The sequence below is a fragment of the Scyliorhinus torazame genome, chromosome 12 (genome assembly GCF_047496885.1).
Source record: "Scyliorhinus torazame isolate Kashiwa2021f chromosome 12, sScyTor2.1, whole genome shotgun sequence".
Classification (NCBI taxonomy): domain Eukaryota; kingdom Metazoa; phylum Chordata; class Chondrichthyes; order Carcharhiniformes; family Scyliorhinidae; genus Scyliorhinus; species Scyliorhinus torazame.
The window spans coordinates 205,969,439-205,989,229 of NC_092718.1; the positions used below are offsets into that span (position 1 = coordinate 205,969,439).

The 19,791-nt window shown below is 48.2% G+C and overlaps 1 protein-coding gene and 1 pseudogene across 2 annotated transcripts in view; both read right to left on the bottom strand.

Moving 5' to 3' along the window:
- sgsm2 (small G protein signaling modulator 2) overlaps positions 1-19,791 on the bottom strand; it is a 304,851-nt gene that overhangs the window by 170,309 nt on the left and 114,751 nt on the right. The gene's annotated exons all lie outside the window — the stretch shown is intronic.
- On the bottom strand, positions 9,532-9,678 carry LOC140387554 (U1 spliceosomal RNA; annotated as a pseudogene).

The window sequence follows — 19,791 nt, forward strand, 5'->3', positions numbered from 1 at the left end:
TCAATGGTCCGGTTTCATGTTACAGTTCCAAAAAAAGAGCCTCCCCACTTATATAGTGGAGCCACTTATTGCCTCGATGGAAAGCAATCAGTGCAGGCTAAATGGACAATAACTGCTGGAGTTTCAACAGCAAAGTATCAGGAGTATGTCGTGGATTAAGTCTCAGGAGGGAGAATCTTTTGCTGATTACTTTATACTCTCTGACAGCCATTAGACTTGGAAACCAATGGAACTAAATTGATGATATCTGCAGAATGCTGAGGGCACTGTGATAAATTGATCATGTTCTTCATTTACAAAACTTGCTCATGGTTGGGATTCAAGCATCGCTTGCAATTCATCACCCGCACGTCACATTTGTACTTTTCGGCAAGGTGCAGCTAAGTAATGGTCAAATATCAAACCTGAGGCATTTACAGAAAAACTGTACGTTTGATTCATTAAAAAGTGTACCTAATCCTTAATTCTGATAAAGCACATTTGCCATAGAAACACTATGGATCCCTGTTTGAATTCATTTGTGCTTTAGTGGAGCTTGATTTAGGATTTCTCACGAGTCGTTCCCCAGTAAGCGTGGGATTGGAGCGGGGGAAGATAAAGGAGTGGAGTTTCCATTTAATCCCACAGCCAGAGGGAGTTCAAACTTTTCATTTGCACTAGAAACCTGTAATTCAACCCATTAATTATAAAATCTCGTGCATATCGATGAAAACACCATACATCAAAAACCACCGTGACATTAAAAAGGTACAGGCTTCTCACAAAGTATTGGGCAAATGTTTCTTTTTTGACAAACACGGCATGCAAGGATGACTTTCCACACTGCCTGCACAGTCTCTGACCTGACCCGAACCTGCAGCTTTCTCTAGTCTCTCACCTATCTCTCCCTCGTCTTGTCCTCGAGACCCACCTCCTTTGGCCCTACTTCCACTAGGCTGCAGACCACCCCGCTTTCCTTCCCTGCTCCCTTGCTAGCTAACATTGTAAATGGTTGCCCCTTCTTGGGGAATGTGCCATCCGTTTGGAATATCATCACCCCTTTCCTCATAAGGGCAAACTACCACCCTATCAGCATTCCAAAGTTCTTGAATCCCTTATAAAAAAACAATAAATGCTGGAAATGCTCAGCAGGTCAAGCAGCATCTACAGAGAAAGACGCAGTTAATGTTTCATGTTGAAATGTTCCGATGAAGGGTCACAGAACTGAAATCTCTACCCGGCTTTTCTGGTCGTAGATGCTGCCTGACCTGATATTTCCAGAATTTTCTGTTTTTATTTCATATTTCCAGCATCTGCAGTATTTTGCTTGCGTGTCCTTGAACGTGTGAGCATCTCCCAAATCCCCGCCATTTCTCACAACTCCAAACAGATTTTTCCACCTCTGTCACACTAGCAACTCGCATTCATGGTCCATGGGTTGGACTCTTCGACCTGTGACGAAGAGGGTCTCCGACCTATCCAAAATGGTGCCAGAGACCCGAATCAGGAAGTCGCACCCCTGAACCCAGCAGTCACTATTTTGGCCTGCGATGGGGGTGGGGAACAGGCTGTAGTTTGCATACCCAAGGCTCACGGAGCCAGTTGCACATGTTAACATGCAGCTGCATTCAGTCAGATCCAATTTATGCCAGTGGAATGTCCAACGGCCAACTTGTGGGCTTTAGGCCTTTCAAGCTGGCAGTGAGGTAGGGTACCTTTTCAAAGAGGTAGGGTACTCTTTTGATAGGTCCAGCAACACCTTGGGGAGAGGTAAGGCACCTTTTGGGACAAAAGTAGGCATGAATGTATGTAAAAAGTGGATAAACTCAATGGACATATCAAGTTGTCAAGACATTTAAATCCTATTGGAACTGTCAAACTAAATGGAACGGTCAAACTGTCAAGAATTTTAAATCTCCTGGCCTTTGAAAACATTCTACAGTTTAAAAAAATCAGTACTTGCTGTTTCACTCTGACTGTTAAAATTAACCTGAGGGCTTTCATTACACAATTTGTGCTGCATGACTGATTTCACAACCTATAATTATCACAGAGGGGTGTCAGTCAGTTCCCAGTGTGATTGACAGCACCAAGTGCTTATAAAGTCTTTGAAGTGGGGCTGTGAATACAAATGCTTGATTTTAATAAGGGATTATGTAGTTGAAGGAAGTGAAATGTAGATCATGTTTTTTTTTTTAAACAATGAGTGATTTTTTTAAATGCTCTTAGAACTTTATTTCATTTAATCTCTCAGCATGGATCCTGAATCTACTCATGGTGGATACTAGGTGAGTTATCACGGAGGGTGTAAGGGCAAAGGGTATTGTGTGGGGGAACTAGTGTGGCACGAGTTGGCACTAAGATGGCATGGGTGCTATAAAGGGTCATGGGGCTGGGTTGAGCATAGTTGGTTTGGAGGCTATGAGGGGTTATGGAGGGGGAGGAGGAGCATAGGTGGGCATGGAGGTGCCACAGGGGTGGGTGGGTTGTATGAGGTAGCATGCGTTGGCATGGATGGGGTATTGGGATTGTTGGGGAGGGGGGTTGGAGGGATTTTTAAAATTGTTTTTAAAAAAAATAATCCGTGGGAACAAATGCCCACAGCACTGAAGCCGGGCTTTCTATAGCCCACGTCTGCACCCAACAATAAACTCTTCATGGCGGCAAAAGGCCTATTCCAGTCATCACCTACCCTCTTCCCAGAACCAAAATCAGACAGTCTGGGGCACTTTCCCCCCAGTCGGATTTTTCCCCAACTCTGCTCCCGACTCCAAAGTGAAAATTCAGGCCTGGCCTCAGCGGCAACAATAGCAATGTGAAGTTGGCATCTTCACTTCGCCATTCGTGTCCATTTAAAGAGTAAACTTATGGGCGAACGGGTCAAAAAGGAAACACTGTACTCATCCAAAAGATGTTCCATTTTACAAATTGCACAAGAGCTATGACATTATTTGGGTAATTACTTATAAATAATATTCCCTTTTATTTTTGATGGCACCTTTGAGAGAGCCGCAGTAATGGGAGGAGCTGACCCTGGCGTGTTAGCCTAAAAGGTTCTTATTTGTCATTGTTTAAATGTCACCTGTAGAAAATCAACCAATTGGTTATTGAATTAGCATACTGCTGGCAGCTCCAGCAACAGGTCACCAATTAGATGACAAGCAAAACGTCACAGGAAATTGCAGCTGCTCAGAATAAGCTCTTTATGCTGTGCCTTATTACATCCTTTGCGGAGACATCACAACGCTTAGCTGGGATTAGGCATGAAAGATGGGCAAGAATGGATCTCACTTAGTCATTTAATCCCCCTCTGAGAAACCTTGAGAGGTTGATTGTCATTCTTATAACTTTTAATTTACCAACCAATATTCTGAAAAGAAATGTCTGGGAGCAATGAGGTGTTTTAAAAAAAATATTGAATAGTGGCCTCCCTCAAGGGGAACATTTGAAATCCTACTTTCAGCGTTCCCACCTGCAAAAGGTAACTGGTACAGCAGGAGCTACAAGCACCGGTGATGCCTGGAGCAGAGCTGTACAAAGAACAATTGAGCACAGGAACAGGCCCTTCAGCCCTCCAAGCCTGTAGCGGTCATACCGACATTTGCCAAAACCCTCAGCACTTCCTTGTGCAGTATCCCTCTATACCCATCCTATCCATGTGTTTGTCAAGATACCTTTTGAATGCTGTTAATATATCTGCTTCCACAACCTCCCCTGGTAACACGTTCCAGGCACTCACCACCCTCTGCATAGAAAACCTGCCTCGCACATCTCCTCTAAACTTTGCCACACGGACCTTAAACCTATGCCCCCTGGTGACTGACCTGGTGACTGACCCTTCCACCCTGGGAAAGAGTGCCTGCCCATCTAGTCTATCCATGCCCCTCATAATCTTGTAGACCTCAATCAGGTCACTCCTCAACCTCTGTCTTTCTAATGAAAACAGTCCGAGTCTATCCAGCCTCTCCACATAGCTAACACCCTTCAGACCAGGCAACATCCTGGTAAACCAGGGGCGAAATTCTCCGTTATCGGCGCGATGTCCGCCGACCGGCGCCAAAAACGGCGCGAATCAGTCCGGCATCGCGCCGCCCCAAAGATACGGAATCCTCCGCCCCTTGAGCGGCCGAGCCATAACCTTGAGGGGCTAGGCCCGCGCCGGACTGATTTCCGCCCCGCCAGCTGGTGGAAAAGGCCTTTGGTGCCCCGCCAGCTGGCGCGGAAATGACATTGCCGGGCGGCACATGCGCGGGAGCGTCAGCGGCCGCTCACGGCATCCCCGCGCATGCGCAGTGGAGGGAGTCTCTTCCGCCTCCGCCATGGTGGAGACCGTGACGAAGGCGGAAGGAAAAGAGTGCCCCCACGGCACAGGCCCGCCCGCAGATCGGTGGGCCCCGATCGCGGGCCAGGCCACCGTGGGGGAACCCCCCGGGGCCAGATCGTGCCGCGCCCCCCCCCCCCCAGGACCCCGGAGCCCGCCCGCGCCGCCGGTAAGAGAGGTGGTTTAATCCACGCCGGCGGGACAGGCATTCTAGCAGCGGGACTTTGGCCTATCCGGGCTGGAGAATCGCGGGGGGGGGGGGGGGGGGCGCCAACCGGCGCAGCGCGATTACCGCCCCCGCCGAATATCCGGTGCCGGATAATTCGGCAACCGGCGGGGGCGGGATCACGCCAGCCCCCGCCGATTCTCCGACCCGGCGGGGGGTCGGAGAATCTCGCCCCTGATGTCCACCCTCTCCAAAGCCTCCACATCCACTGCACTGTACTGCAGCAACCAGGGGTCATTGGCAATGATGGTACCTGGTGTCAGGGCTGACACTGTACTGCAGCAGCAGGCAGGCGCGGCAAACATTACAAATGTGTTTAATGTTATTGTAAAATGTAGTCTTTATTTTACAAATCTTATTTCCAACATCACATATTTCAGAGGCCGTGGGTAGAAAAAAGATAGCCGACTAGAAGAAAATTGCAACAATTTGGTCAGTACATTTTCCTAAGGTCCTCCCAGTTTAGCCTCCCGATTTGTTCCCTCATAATTACAAAATTTGAATCAAACAAGTATGGTGCAGGAAGTGTGACACCACCCGTGGTGAATTGGGTTTAATAACAGGAGGGGTGCTGTCATTATAGAGAATAATGCCAGAGTTGTGGCAAATAAGTTAATCTGTGCTTTTATTACAGGGATTTGGAAATCCAATTCCATGGCTGTCCATTAGTCCCGACAACTATAAATAAGAACCTTTGATTAATACCTTCCTTCACTTAATTTAAAAATTGTTTTGAAGGCCCAGGATGCACAGAAAGGTGAGATTCTGGGGCAGAATCTTACCAAGCAATGGCAAAGTATCAGTTCCAGTGAACAAAACGGTGCGAATCCCACAGAAACCTCACGGAAATTTGACCCTCTCGAGCAAAAGTTCTTTTCTGCACATGAATCACGCTGGGCTCTTGGCAGCCTCCTGCTGATTTGCTCGCCCCAGGGAAACCTAATCACTGCAATCAGTGGGGAGCTCCATTTAAGCGCCTCCCCAGCACTTGTTTCAGATCTAACCAAGGGGATGGCGGCCGGGAAGCCTGCTCCAAGATTCTCCAAGGGAGCCCTCACCAAACTCCTGGATGGTCCAGCAGAGGCAGGACCTCCTGTACCTGGATTCCAGAAGGCGACCCTCCAGCAAGGTGACCACCCCCTGCCTGGGAGGGTATTGCTGCTGTAGTCAGTGCCAGCTCCCTGCAGAGGATGGGGCAGCTGTGACGGAACAAAATGAGTGACCTTCTTCGCACTGCCAGGGTAAGTCTGCCATCTCCAGTCTCTCACTGCACCCCCCCACCCATCCCTCACATCTCCAAGGTGATCTCTCAACCAGCCACCTCGCACGTTGCCCACCTGTTACAAGGCCCTCTTCCCCCCCGCCGCCCACCATCCTAGACATCACCATAGCGAAGCCATCACACCTGTCACCCGCACCCTCCACCAGCACAGATACTCTCACCGCGGTGCGATTCCCTAGCCGGCAGGCTTCTGGGTCACTCACTGGTGAACACCTCGTAGCTACAGGTAGGTGGAGGCAGGGACATCCCAGGGATCCGGCATTCGGAGGGATGCCAGAGCCCAGGATATTGCTAAGCCCCAGGCCGATGATGGAACTGTGAAGGCAGAGTCGCGAGCATCAGGAAGGGATGACAACTTCCCTCCTCGGAGTGCAATGCCGACTGGAGGAGTCCCATCACCTTCTGTCCGAGGAGATGGTGCCATCACGCCGACGCAAGGAGGGCAACGCTGTGAGGGTGGCGTCTGCAGTGGAGACCTTGGTGCAGCAGGTGAACTCCATGGCGGGGGATGTCCACTCCATGACCTCAGTGGCTGAGGGCATGAGCTCCATGGCACAGGGATTCAACTGCATGGCGCAGGCACTGGTGGGAATCCATGAGTGTCTGCGCCAGAGGATGGCGGGGCTTCTGGATCTCACTCCAGCTGCGCCTCTTTCTCACGGCGGAGTCCAGGGAGTGGACTGGCCTCGGCATGGCCCGAGGCCCTCCACCTAGGGGACCCTGGGGGTGTCCAGCCCACCTGACACCCCCTCCCCTCCCTGTGAGCGACACACCTCCAGCCCAGCCCAGCATGCCATGGAGGGCAGCACTGCACTACCTGTACTGACGGAAAGTAGGCCCAGACCTTCAAAGTCCAGGCTCCACCCCCCGCCCAATGGATATCCTCCCATCCAATGTGCTGCCAGCACTTGCAGGGCACGGTAAAGGTGGTTCAGCATCCTCTGGGACAGGCACAGTCTTTTCCGGCACTGAGGTTCCCACTCTGTAGGTAGCATGTCTGATTTGTGAAGACCCTTTGCTGTACTGTGTCCCATGGGGCTCCATCCTCTGTGATGCTGCTCTCAGAACAGCCAATAGCCCAGTCTCCCCCCTCCTCTGCGGGCGCTGGTCCCAGCCACGTGCTGCGGCCAGTGCCCGGATTCCTACGGATTCCTACGGCAGCGACCCACTCTATTGTCTATGGCAGGCATTGTCAAACTCAGGGGCGCGACGCGCGGGTGGGTGTCGGGGGGGTCGCGGAGCCGACGGTTGCGACGGTCGCGATTGCGCAACTCACGGCGCAACAGCCACAGCAGCCGGCTTTTAATAATGCCGGCTGCGAGCGGCCTTCAAAATGGCCAGGAACAGATAAAAATAATTCAGCCGCACTGCGCATGCGTGCCCGATCATCGGTGCGCATACGCAAAACTATGAGTGGCGATTCTGATTAATAAGCGGGTGTCGTTTGAAGTGGGATGTATAGTGGCGGACTTGGGGGGGATATATCATTGTGACCAGGAAGTTGGATGGGATGCCGGTGCTGCTGGTGAACATTTATGCACCGAACTGGGACGATGTAGAGTTTATGAGGCGGGTATTGGGAAGATCCCTGATCTGGATTCGCATCGGCTGATTATGGGGGTGACCCCGGCGGGGTCAGTGAGGGGGGGGCCACATAGCAATGATCAGGAAGTGGGGGAGGGGTCGGTGTGGGAGTGGGTGGAGGCAGCGTCATGTAGGGGCACAAGTTTAGGGGCGCTGGTAACGGCACCTCTGCCATTCTCGCCCGCTCGATACTCCACAAGCCCGGTTGTAGTAGTGGCTTTGAGGGCGTGGGGACAGTGGCGGAAGCACATAGGAATGGAGGGAGCGTCGGTATGGGCACCAACTTGTGGCAATCACCGGTTTGCACCAGGGGGGCTGGATGGGAGTTTCGGAGGTGGCAGCGAGCTGGGATCAGCAGTTAGGGCACCTGTTTATTGATGGCAGCCTTCCGTGCTTGGAGGAGGAGTTTGAGCTGCCAGGTGGGAATGGGTTCCTCTACCTGCAAGTGAGCGACTTTGCACAGAGGCAGGTTTCGACCTTTTCTCACCTACTGCCCCAGGGGGTACAGGACAAGGTAGTGTCGAAAACGGGAGTGGGGGAGGGGAAGGTCTCGGAAACTCATAAAGAGTTCATGGAAGGGGAGGGAACCCAGATAGAGGAAGTAAAGCGAAAATGGGAGGAAGAGTTGGGCAAGGAATTAGAGACGGGGTTGTGGGAGGATGCCCTGAGTAGATAACGCGTCCTCGTGTGCCAGGCTCAGCCTGATACAATTCACGGTGGCCCACGGGGCGCACATGACTGTGGCCCGAATGAGCAGGTTCTTTGACGGGGTGGAGGACAGGTGTGGGCGCTGTGCAGGAGGGCCCGCGAATCAAGTCCACATGTTTTGGGCATGTCCGAAGCTGAGGGGGTTCTGGCAGGGAGTTGCCGATGTCATGTCCACGGTATTGACGGTACGGGTGGTTCCGAGTCCAGAGGTGCCGATCTTTGGAATGTCGGAAGACCCTGGCGTCCAGGGGGCGAGAGGGGCTGATGTTTTGGCCTTTGCCTCCCTGGTAGCCTGGAGACGGATCTTATTGGCGTGGAGGGTATCAGGGGTATGGGCTAGTGGAATGGCTGCGTTTCTCAGGCTTGGGAAGATCAAGTTCGCCCTGAGAGGATCGATGCTCGGGTTCGCCCGGAGGTGGCAGCCGTTTATCGACTTCTTTGGGGAAAATTAAGCTGACGGCAGGTCGGGGGGGGGGGGGGGGGGGGGGGGGGGGGGGGGGGACGACTGTGAATGTGAGCCACGTTAGCTGGGTGGGTGTTAATTAGTTTGTTGATTATCCTCTTGAAAATTGTTGTTAACATTTATACATGCCTTGATAAAAATATATATTATATTTTTTTAAGTGCTTTTACTCTATCAAGCTTGATGGGGAAAAGAGATTGGGTGGGATGGGGGGGGGGGGGGAAGAGGCGGGGCAAGAGTTTCCTTTGACTTTGAGCTTTCATCTTAATTTCTTTGAAAGAAAGCCACGAGTGTAGAGCCTAAAACGTTGAAGACCGAAAGAGAAAATCTACAAATATCTCCTGACATTTGGCTCTGTTTACAGAGATGAAGAAATTACAGAGTACACAGGTGAAAAATGTGTTATAAAAAAGAAGAGCACTGACAATAAATAGGAAAGGAGACAGTGAAATTATGAGGCTAAAATGGGCTCAATTTACTCACACAGCAAAGTCCCCGGTGATTATTTAAAAAGTCTTTCTGAAGTCAAAACACTTACTGCCAATTCAGATGTCATGGCTGCCAACATGTTTTTCTCCTCCAATAGGATGGGAGATTTGGCTGCTGTAAAGACCTAAACCCAATGCATTTGGACCCCGTAACACTGACGTCAGCCTTCAGGAGAGATGATTCAGGCATTTATGGTGCTTCATCACCCATAGTTAAATGCTGCCCCTGTTATTTTTATAAGGATGAATATAGTCTGGACTTCCAGCAGCCTAAGTCATTTTGATTGCCCAGCTTAAGGGAAAAATAAAGGGGACTTTAACCTGAACTTTCCATTGTGAAACTGGCAGAATCCAATGCATCCATTCTTTTACATCCATCTGGTCAATTGTGAGTAATATTGGGCAGGGTGCAACATTATCATTCTACCTATAGATTTCTTTGGTTAAAATTGCCCCCTGTAATTTTTTTATTATTTTTTTCAGGGGAGCGTGCGACCGCAGTCCCCCACTACCACAGATTTTGCAGTCGAGTAACCTGCATTTGGGGACACCCGAAGTGCAATGGGCTAGCCTCGTCCTGGGCGAACCACCTTCTTGATCATGGTTTCACCCCTGCCAGATAAGTATAATTGCCCCCTGTAATGGCAGCTAATGTGCAAGGATATACAACAATGAGTAACGATAGGCAAAAAGGGAGAGCTTGTCTATAGGCTACCAAACAGTAGTGGGAGTATGGAGCATGGTTTTCATCAGGGGATTATAGAAGCATGTGGCATACAGTAATCATGGGTGACTTCAATTTGCACATTGTCTGGGTAAATCTAATTAGCACTGATTCTGTAGAGGACTAATTGTTGGGGATGGTTTTCTAGAGCTGTATGTTGAGGAACTGACTAGAGAACAGGCTACTTTAGATCTGGTATCATGTAATGAGAAAAGGCTAATTAATATTCTTGTTGTAAGAGAACCTTTAGGGATGAGTGATCATAACATGATAGAATTTTACATTATGTTTGAAAGTGGGGAAGTTTGATCGGAAGCTCAGGTGTTAAATTTGAACAAAGGAGAATATGAAAGTATAAGGAGCAAATTGCCGGAGGTGGATTGGGAACATTCATTAAACAGTATGACGGTACATAGGAAATGGATAGTCTTTGAAGAATTATTACATAGTTTAAAGCAACTATACATTCCATCAAGGCACATAAACCCAACAGGAAAGTCAGTTAATCGTGGTTAACAAAGGAAGTTAAGGATTGTATAAGTGTTGTAACCTGCCTGTATCCTCTTGGCAGAGGACTGGAGTGGATAATCAGCCATAATTGTACTGAATGGCAGAACAGGCTCAATGGGCAGAATGGCCTACTCCTGTTCCCATTTTGCTCTAATGTCTGTGACTTTATAACATAAGCTCACTGCTTAATAACGTTATTAAATTTGCAACCTGGGTCTTTACAGTGGAAATCCTACAGAACCCCTTCCAGTGCCACCAAGCTTTTATGACACTGCTAATAAACTAGCCAGTTATATTCAAAACTTCGGTATCCATTGGTTCTATCCTTGCACTCACTATTGTAGAAATATCAAGACAGTGGATTAGTATTACTACAAGAGGCAAATGCTGCTGGATATTGTAGAAAAGATGTTCCTAATGATAATTGTACTCCAAGCATTTTGTTTTAAAAAAAATAAATGAAGAGCAATTATGACAGGTAAATATCTAGGGCATGATTTAATGGCCTCTTCACACCTGACTTGGTGATGTGACAAGGCCGCTTAACTCTTATCAGCGTTACAAAGCCAGAGCTCAGAGTGTAGACAGGGGCGAACCCCGAATCCAGCTCCGTGCCTGCACCAAAAACCAATTCAAATTGAACCCAATTCATGGTCCCCACACGAGAGACATACCAGATCCAGGCATTACACCTGACCTCACGTTCATCTTAACCAAAAGGCCAAGAAGCAATGCCTTGCGAGATTTAAAGAGATCTCGTGCACAAACGTGGACCAGGTGTAACAGCACCTAGGAGGTGGGGGAGGGGTAGCGGACGGTGGGGGTCTCCCAGGCCATTGGAGGCTTGTGGGTTGTCGGGCTCTGGGCAGCGTGGTACCCTGGCACTCCCGCTGGCACCCAGGCACCTTGGCAAGGGCACTGCTAGAGTGCCAGGCTGGCAGTGCCAACGTGCCCATGTGCCAGGAGTTCCCTGCCCTTAAGAGGTGGAGTAAGGGGACACTCAAGGATACCCTAAGACGTAAGTTTGGCAGTGGGGGAGGGGGGGGGGGTGCCGGAAGGTCCGTGGGAGAGCAGACGGGGATCGAAAGATCAGGGTGGCATTTAAAAATGGTACCACGATCCGCGAATAATCTTCCTGCTCTGGCGAGCTGAGCTCATCAGTCCTGGAAACTAGGTACGTGCAGCCTCAGTAAGGGGTTCCTCGCCGAAGCCAAAATAAATGGCTGAGTCCCATTAGATAGCTGGGTAGTTCTCGGTGATGCTGGCACCAAGAAACACCCTGCTATATGCACCCAAAACGGGACTTTGTTTTGTGTTAAATTGCACCCCTAGTCTAATGTGGATCCGTATTCTGTGTATTTGTTAAAAGGAGCCCATCTGAAATGCACACCGTCACAATAGATTTCAGCACATTGTCGCAGAGGCTGGACTCTGTGTGTTCAACATAAATACAAATGGCAGCCTGAAAATCATTTCCAACATATTGTGTAATAAATGTGCAGATTTATTTATTGAATCATTTTCCCATTGACTCTGACTTGGGCTGTTTTATTATTTGGGGGTAGGGAGAGACATACTGGGGGATGTGCTGTGTTCCTCGCTGTGGAGGTGGGTGGGAAAACATGCCAAATCTTTCACCCCTTACCTCATTAATTATTCATCCAGGTGTTTTACGCCATACCCGGGAGGCCCCTGGATGGCGTGTAGTCCGCCATCGTGTCTGTAAAGAAACTGTTGAAGAAAGGAGGTGGAGCGCCTGAAAATTAAGATCGATCTCCAGGAGCTCTCTGGAGACTCGGTAGATGGACCTCCTGAAAGTGAAGACACATCTCCGGAAGCACTCTGGAGACCGGTAGATGGATCTCCTGAGAACGAAGATGGATCTCCGGTAACATTCTGAGATTTGGGAGATGGACCCCCCCCCCAACCACCATTTCCAGGACACTGAATATGGAAGGTCCACCAGCAGATGCACTCCCCACTCACTGCTGTGGCGTTCCAGGGTTACAGGCGACCTCCATCTTGAACTCTGGAGGCGGCCCCAGACATTGTTTACATGTGTCTCAACACCTACAAGTTTACATGTGTCTCAACGCGTACAGGTTAGGTGGATTGGCCATGATAAATTGTCCATAGTGTCCAAAATTGCCCTTAAGTGTTGGGTGGGGTTACTGGGCTATGGGGACAGGGTGGAGGTGTTGACCTTGGGTAGGGTGCTCTTTCCAAGAGCCGGTGCAGACTCGATGGGCCGAATGATCTCCTTCTGCACTGTAAATTCTATGATCTATGATACACACCATGTTGTTCCGAACATGTAATAATAATAAAAACCTTTACATTAACACTGCAATGAAGTTACTGTGAAAATCCCCTAGTCGCCACATTATGGCGCCTGTTCGGGTACACAGAGGGAGAATTCAGAATGTCCAAATTACCTTACAGCATGTCTTTCGGGACTTGTGGGAGGAAACCGGAGAACCCGGAGGAATCCCATGCAGACACGAGAAGAACGTGCAGACTCCGCACAGACAGTGACTCAGGTCAGGAATTGAACCCGGGAACCTGGCGCTGTGAAGCAACAGTGCAACCCATTGTGCTACTGTGCCGCCTTGATGTTTCACAGCGGCGAGCTTTCATCCCAGCACCGCGGAGAATATGGTTGGGGGGGGGGGGGGTCTTTATTTGGATCCTGAAATGAGATCCACACAGGCCGCTGATGGGTACCAACAGCAGATCCTGCCATAAATACACACTGGTATGAAACTGATGTGTAGCCTTGCGCCATACCCCCCCCCCCCTCCCCCCCACCCCCCCCCCCCCCCCCCCCCACCCCCAAACGTCTCCCCCCTTCCAGGCGGGAGCCCAGGATAATTCCACCCACAGATCTTTCTGCCTCATATATTTGCAGGATGTTCTGTTACCCTAAAATATAATCAATATTTGGTGCCTTTCATATATTGACACGGTTTACTGATACTCAAATATTCACTGGGAATGAATGGTCTGAATATCCTCTACAACATAGTAAATTATTACCCCCAAAATATTTTTTAAAAACTATACATAAACAATCTGAATGATCAGAGGAGGCTACTTCCAGGCTTGCAGGTAACCAATCACATAATCTATATCATGTTCACTTCTCTCCTTCACAATAAACACACAGTTCAATATACCACCTATCTCAAGTATTATTATCTATGATCCTGGAAGTATCTCGTTCTTCCAAAGGTTTATTGTGGCTTCAATTGACAATGTGCACATGATTTTATCAAGTGAGCTCACCTGAGTCAGCCCGGATTAGAATAGTGAGAAAGCCAAACGGTCACTTAGGGTTAGCTGTTTATAGTCAGCGATAGATCCCTGGGCACTTGGGAAGCTCTGACCCGGGAACAAAACATAGAGGGAACTTAAGCAAAAAATAACTTCCCATCAATGATTAAGTCTTACTTTCCAGAATACCATTTAACTCAAAATTAGGCTGGGTTTCTGTGCATGCGTGGGTGTGGGTGGGAGTACTTTGTACTCAAGGAGGATGAAGAATGACAGGACTGACGTCAAGCATGTGTTGATTAGGTACAAGTGTATGTTAACAGCCATTTACCAAGTGTCATCGCTTCACAAGGGAAGGTCTATAAATTGCTGTTTTTATAATAGTTCCAGGAACTATTTTTGGTGAGGAGAGAAAGTTAAGCTTTCCACGATATGCACAAAATGCAGGTGTTTTTTTCCTCCCACCACAGATACTGGGTAATAGATACACAAAACAATACATCTTGGAAGAGACTGGGTTTGAACCTTCATGTTTTGCCTCTCAGAAAATGGATGCAAAAGAAGCCAGGTTATAAATACAAAGCATTGGAAGGCGTGTCAATGATCGAAAACAGCAGATAAATGAGATTTATCAAAATAAAGAGAGAGAGGACTGGAAGATTAGAGATGATAAAAGAGTGGGATTTTTAGTTGGAAGGGTCTTGTGCAATATGCTTGGAACGGTTCAAACCAATTTTCAGTGAGCGTTAGCACAAAACATTGCTCAGGACTAATTCTAATGAAGTGAGTTGTCTCATTCGGAGAGGCTACCAAGATAGTTGGCAATGGGGAAACTGCAAAATTCCCGTTGCTCATCTGAAGGTTTGAGTTTGAGGCACATTTGCACAAGTAGCATAATCAGCATAATCAGGTTTGTGGTGTGGCTAAATGGAGAGTACAGTAAGAAGTCTTACAACACCAGGTTAAAGTCCAACAGGTTTGTTTCGATGTCACTAGCTTTCGGAGCGCTGCTCCTTCCTCCGGTGAATGAAGAGGTATGTTCCAGAAACACATATATAGACAAATTCAAAGATGCCAAACAATGCTTGGAATGCGACCATCAGCAGGTGATTAAATCTTTACAGATCCAGAGATGGGGTGACCCCAGGTTAAAGAGTTGTGAATTGCATCAAGCCAGGACAGTTGGTAGGATTTCGCAGGCCAGATGGTGGGGGATGAATGTAATGCGACATGAATCCCAGGTCCCAGTTGAGGCCGCACTCATGTGTGCGGAACTTGGCTATAATATGGCATAAATGGAGAGTGTGTGATGTTGATATGGTGCTGGAAGGGAGGAGGCAGGACAAATAATAGCAGAGAAAAAGGATACAGGGCTTACCATATTTTTGTCTGTCAGGCTCGGACTGAAAACCGGCGTGCGCTCTCCAGCTGTACAGGCCAATTTTCAACCCAGTCAACAGTTAATTGCATCTGGTTTCTATTTAACTACACGTACATCCATTGGAGATCATCTGACATAATCCATAATTCCTTCAAATTGAAAAAATAAAAGTTGTACATATCGGAGCATGCACTCTGCTAGATATATTGGTGCAGAGATTTTGGGTTGCATTACTCAAAAACTGCACTCACCTTTAAAATCCCTCTTGTCTGGCCTATGTATCCAATCTATTTCTCCCCAAGACTGTGGCCCTGTTCAAAAATGGGGTTGGGGGGGAAGGGGTAATCTCAGCAAATACAGGTGTGACGACTGTAAAACTTTAGGAACATTGGACTGTAAGCATTGGGCAATGTAAGGGTTAAAAGCATGGGGTGAGAGTGTGTTTGACTGCAATGGTCATTTAAAAAAAATATTAAATCTCTCTTGCAGGGTCTGGGTGTTTTTAAACAGCCAAATTGTGAAATTGGCAAAGGAATATGTTTTTCAGTCTAGGCTAATGGACTGTGTTTTGACTGGGGAAGTCCCTGGGGAGTTAATGTGCTTTGCAGCCTGCAGAGATAATTTGTTTTTCAGCTTGGGGAGATGAGGTCATTGCTGGGTGGAGCCACGGAATACAGAGAGACATTTTGAAAAGCATTAGAGAGGATGTTGGTGGAGAAACTTTGGAGAGAGGAGATGAATTCTGATCTGCCTGAGGCCGAGTCCACAATTCTCCCACAGTTAAGATAGACTGAGATTTGTATGCTTTTTGTCTTGTTGTTTAATGGGAAATTGAATTGGAGTGTTTAAGGTATAAATTGTAAGCTGTTCTCTTTGGGTGTGAAGTTAAAAAGTTTAATATTGTATTATAATAAAGTTTTGTTTTAAAAATAACCAAGCCCTAGTTCTTCATGCAATCATTCTTGGAGCAAATCATTCTTTCCGCACAGTCTTTCAAGTAAACTAAAATATTAGGGTTTCGGTCTAATACCTAGCCACTGTTGGGGTCTGGTCTGGCATCGTAGTACAGGCAAATCAGCTTATTGTCAGTGGCAAGGAAAGTTTGAGGAGACAATAACCTGAGACAAAATGAAGCATCACTTGGAAAAAAAACATGGCCTAATAAAGGACAGCTCGCACAGATTTGTTAAAGACAAATCATGTTCGACTAACTTCATTCTTTAATGAAGTAACAGGGAAGATTGAAGGAAGTTCCGTTGATGTTGTGAATACTGACTTTCAAAAACTATTTGATTACAGTGTCACACATTAGAGTTGATAGCAGATTGGAGCTCAAAGGATTAAAGGGGAAATGGCAGTGGCCAAGAGATGGAAAACATGGGGCGGGATTCTCCGATTGCCAACGCTGAAGTCGCATTCGGCGATTGGGCGGTGAATCCCTTTTCATACCGAAATCGGGGTCGGCACCTGCTTTCGGATGCTCTGCCCCATGCAAAACGGCGTCATTGGTGAGAATGCCACACGCCGTTGGGATGGCCTCAGGACATCACCTGAAGGCCCTCCCCTGATGCTCCGCGCCCGGTGGGCCGATGACGTGGATCACTTGTGGTCTGAGGTTTCGTCAACCTCGCGTGTAGGCTGCAAACTCTGTCCAGCGCTGCCACAGTCGGCGGGGGCGGGGGGGCATTCCCCCTGAGGCGGGGGCTGAGGGGACTGGTGGGGGGGGGGGGGGGTCTGGGGGGTTACAGGGAGGCACTATCTAGCAATTCACTGGCCGTTTCTGTCGGGAACACCGGGGGTTTTACGTGGCGCGACTGCTAGCCCCACATCGGGTGGAGCATCGGTGCGGGGGCGGCGCTGACCTTTTGGTCATTTGTGGGCAGCACGGTAGCCTTGTGGATAGCACAATTGCTTCACAGCTCCAGGGTCCCAGGTTCGATTCCGGTTTGGGTCACTGTCTGTGCGGAGTCTGCACATCCTCCCAGTGTGTGCATGGGTTTCCTCCGGGTGCTCCGGTTTCCTCCCACAGTCCAAAGATGTGCAGGATAGGTGGATTGGCCATGGTAAATTACCCTTAGTGTCCAAAATTGCCCTTAGTGTTGGGTGGGGTTACTGGGTTATGGGGATAGAGTGGAAGTGTTGACCTTGGGTAGGGTGCTCTCTCCAAGAGCCGGTGCAGACTCGATGGGCCGAATGGCCTCCTTCTGCACTGTAAATTCTATGAAAATTCTATGAAGATTCGACACATGCTCTGGACATAGCCTCAAAATCGGAGAATCCAGCCCATTGTTTTTCAGGCTAAAGAGAGCAGTACATAGGCAAATCTTTCAAGGTGACAGGGCAAATTGAAGAGGCTGTTAGAAGGCAGATGGCATTTATAACCAGAGGCATGAATACAAAGTAAGGATGTTTGCTAAGTTTTCAATAAACCACTGGGTGGGAATATCCAGCCCGTCACCAACAGCATCTCCCGGTCGCACTGATGTTAACCCCTCGTGGCGTGTTCCCCACTGATGTGGTGGGCGAGTAACGCAAAAGCCCATAGAGATCGGCAGGACTGGGAGATCCCACCAGCGGCCAATGGAGGGGCGGTGGGCAGCAATGTTTGGGTTCCAGCTGGAGTTTTGTATCCAATTCTGGGCATCACACTTGAAGATGGCTGTCAAGGTCTGAGAGAGGTGCAGAGGAAATTCACCAGAGCTTCACCAGGATTGAGACTGAAGACGGTAGGGGTTGTTAGAGCAGGGAAGCTTAAGCGGAGGTTTAATTAAAAAGTGTTCAAAGTCATGAAGGGGTTTGACAAGAATAAATAAGGAAAAACTGTTCGAAAGAATCATTACTCAGAGGACGGTAGCCACCTAAAATGGCTGATTCCCTATTAATTTGGCCAAAACCCGATTTAAAATGGCTAACCGAAAAGGCTGATGGGGAAAAGCAGCCAACAGGACACAAACGGACAGCTGCAGACAGAATAGCGTATTCGGCTCTGGGGAAGTCGGCCCAGATCGATACTCGAGACTATTAGCAGCACGTCAACCCAGACATCTGCAGTTTAATCGGCTATCCCCGGGAACAATTGCAACATATTAGCAATTGAATGCCGGGCCAGACCTGTCGGCGCCTGCAGTGGCCGAAGCAAAGACAGGTGAACGACCACCCCCCGATCGAGGAATCGCCCCATTATTGGAGCATATCGAACCCAGTGAGTGGGAACAAGTCCAATCACTTGGGACTCAGGGTCAAGGGCCGCCCCGAGAGGCAGCAAGCCCCTAGGCGCTATAAAGTGAGGGGCCAAGTTCAGATCTCTCTCTCTCTCCCTTCTTCACCTGCTCGCAATCTTCGCAAAAACCTTCAACAAAGAACCGTAAGTCTGACTCCAGCGATCGCTACCCGATAGAGATTCCTAGCCATCGACCCGTATCAGCCTTTTGAATCCTGCAGGCCAGATCCAATTTGATAAACCATTCGTTTCCCTGACCTGGTGGGCCATCTCCTAAAGGTAAATATTGGCCAGTAGTGGTAGGTTTCTATATAGATAGTAGGATTATTATGTAAGTATTGATTGCTGTATATAATAAATGACCGTTGATTTCAATCTTACTAAGCGGTGTGCTGACTTATTAATCATAACTCGAGCTTGAACCACGTGGCGGTATCAGAAAGATACCTGGCGACTCGTGAGCAAAGGTGACATAATCAGAGCTAATAAACTAAGGCTAAAAAGAGCAACAGGACATAGATTTACATTAAAAAGAACCAGAAGGAAGATAAGAGTTTTTAAAAAAAGTGACGGGTTGTTACGATCTGGAGCGCACTGTCTGAAAAAGCGATGGAAGCTGATCCAATTGGGTGAATATTCGAACGGGAAATGCTGTAGGGCTACGGCAGAAAAGGCAGAGTAATTGGGACTAATTGGACAGCTCTTTCAAAGATCCAGCCCAGGCACAATGCTGTAATATTCTATTAAGGTGCAACAAATGCACAGTAATTTGTATGTTAGGAGACGAGCACATTATCCACAGGCTGTCAGGTGTGGTGATATCTGAGTAAGAGGGGTTATGGGCTGCTGATTGCGGTGCACCTGGCAGCCAACCAGGGCAAGGGAGACTGCAAAAGCAGAGTGCACCGAGACCGGGCATGAATCCAGTTTATAATGTTTCATGCTGCATAGCTAATAGCTAAAGTTGTGCAGTTGTGGCAGTTTTTCAACCATGATTAAACCCTAATTAAATTCACTCGACAGAAAGTTAATTTTGGGCAAGGAATCTTTTTTCCAATTTAAATAATCACTCATATTTACATAAATTACAGTGGAGGCTGGGTGTACAGTCGAACGTTTTCAAATATCGGTTAAAGTGGATTAAGCTGTAAACCCCTCAAGTTGTTACAGAAGGCTGTTGTGAATATCGAGTTGGGAATCAACATCTTAAGTAATCTTGTTCCCATTAATCTCCCCTGAAAGGGATGGCTTGAGCTTGGATTCCCATCCCCCAGGCATTAACTGCATCCCCCGCCCCCCCCCCCCACACCTGTCCAATTGCCCCATTCCAATGGCCACTTGTCATGTTCTAGATGGGCTGAATGTCGTCCCTCATCTGTACTTTTGTGATCATATTGGCGGATTCCCACAACCATATCGGCAATACTTGACGCCCACTGTATTGATTACCCCGATTGCTGCTGCCTCAATAATATACATGTAAACTTTGCCATCACTCTCCCCAACTGCATTACAAATTTTTATGCCCGTGTTTCTCATGGAAATTGCCGATGTAAACTTATCATGTGGTAATTGCTCCCTTCTACCAGAGTTGGATATTGTAGCATCGCAGTTTTTTTTGCCTCCAAGTTT